The sequence below is a fragment of the Elephantulus edwardii genome, unplaced genomic scaffold (assembly GCF_000299155.1).
Source record: "Elephantulus edwardii isolate Elephantulus edwardi_28Jun2011 unplaced genomic scaffold, EleEdw1.0 scaffold00068, whole genome shotgun sequence".
Lineage (NCBI taxonomy): Eukaryota > Metazoa > Chordata > Mammalia > Macroscelidea > Macroscelididae > Elephantulus > Elephantulus edwardii.
In genome coordinates, this window is record NW_006399818.1 from 14,910,153 (window position 1) to 14,911,735 (window position 1,583).

The following is a 1,583-nucleotide window of genomic DNA, read 5'->3' on the forward strand; positions in this document are numbered from 1 at the left end:
TCTGTAGATGTTCATTGAAATGAAAAATAAACAAACTAAATTAAAAAATTAAAAAAAAAAACATATGAGGAAGAGTAAAAAAAAAAATCAGGAAAGGTATATAGCAGGGATGCAGAGATTCTCACCACCTAGCAGATTGCAGCATCATAGCATCATGATAGATGAGGAGATTGAGATTGTTAACAGCTTCAGTTTGCATGGCTCTACAGTCAGCACTCTTGGTACCAGCAGCCAGTAAACCAAAACATGAATTGCCCTGGGAAAGTCAGCTGTCAGGGAGCTCTCCTGACAATGATAGTCTGGAGACTAAGGTATGTCTGATCCAGGCCATGGTCTTTGCAATTACTTGCTTTGCATCACAAAGCTGGACAATGACTAAGGATGATAGAAGAAGAATTGATGCCTTTGAGTTGTGATGCTGGAGAAGAGTATTGACTATATGATGGACTGCTGGGAGAACAAATAGGTTTGTCCTAGAGAGGGTAAAACCAGGCTGCTCTTTGGAGGCAAGAATTCTGAAAGCTTCATCTGACATACTTTGGACATGTTGCAAAGAGGGACCAGTCCTTCGAGGATGATGTCATGATTGGAGGGGTGGAGGGAAAGCACAGGAGAGGAAGATCCAGGATGAGATGGCTTGACTCGGTGACTGGGATATTGGGGGTAGGTGTGTCAGAGACAATAAAGTGCCTCAAGATAGAGCAGGGTTTAGGGCTGTTGTCTAGAGGGTCGCTGTGAATCACAGCAACTTGATGACACTTAACAACAACATACTATGCAACATATATTGTTGTGGAGATTAAATAAAAGGAACATATATAAATATGTAGTACAATTTTTTGGCACATAATGTTTCATAAAACTGTGGCTATAATTATCATCCTTTATTAATGGCAATACAGAACATACTGTGGGCAAAATATACTTAGATGCATAAGAACAATAATATTATATAATTACATAATAAATATAATATTTAACAATAGTAAAAATATAATTATATATTAATATAATTATTCAATTTAAATATATATAATAATAACAACAGTAAAAGTATGGGCATAAATAAAACACAGGTAACTGAAAAGGAATTGAAATAGTGTATCATTGGAATGAAGTCTGAGTACTTGGTTATTTTTTTTTTTAGTCTGATTTGTTTTATGTTAAGTTTACCTATAGATATTACAATGTAATAGCAAGTGTTGACATTGATGACTTGAACTATACAAAATTTAAATGTGGATTAAAACTAATAGTGTATTCAAGAAGACCAAAGATATAATTAGAAAATTCTTCTTAAAGTGCTATATGGTAGTGAATATTGATATGTGTGTATATTAAATATTATTTCTAAATGGAAAACTTATCACGCATAGTGATTCATCTCTTTAAGTGTTTCATATTCCCAAGATACTATTTTTAGGGGTCATTTGATCTTTAGTATCCCTCTTTTGCATTTATTAAGAAAATTTAACCAGAAAATGAAACTCAGTAGTATTGGAACTTACTGTCTCTTATGGTGCATAAGTATTTACTTATAATTGTAGTTGTACTCATTTAAAAAGATAATATTTTCTCTCTTA

General features: G+C 33.2%; 1 protein-coding gene across 1 annotated transcript in view; it reads left to right on the forward strand.

Moving 5' to 3' along the window:
• The window catches only part of HCFC2 (host cell factor C2), a 42,844-nt gene that overhangs the window by 22,394 nt on the left and 18,867 nt on the right, over positions 1-1,583 (forward strand). The gene's annotated exons all lie outside the window — the stretch shown is intronic.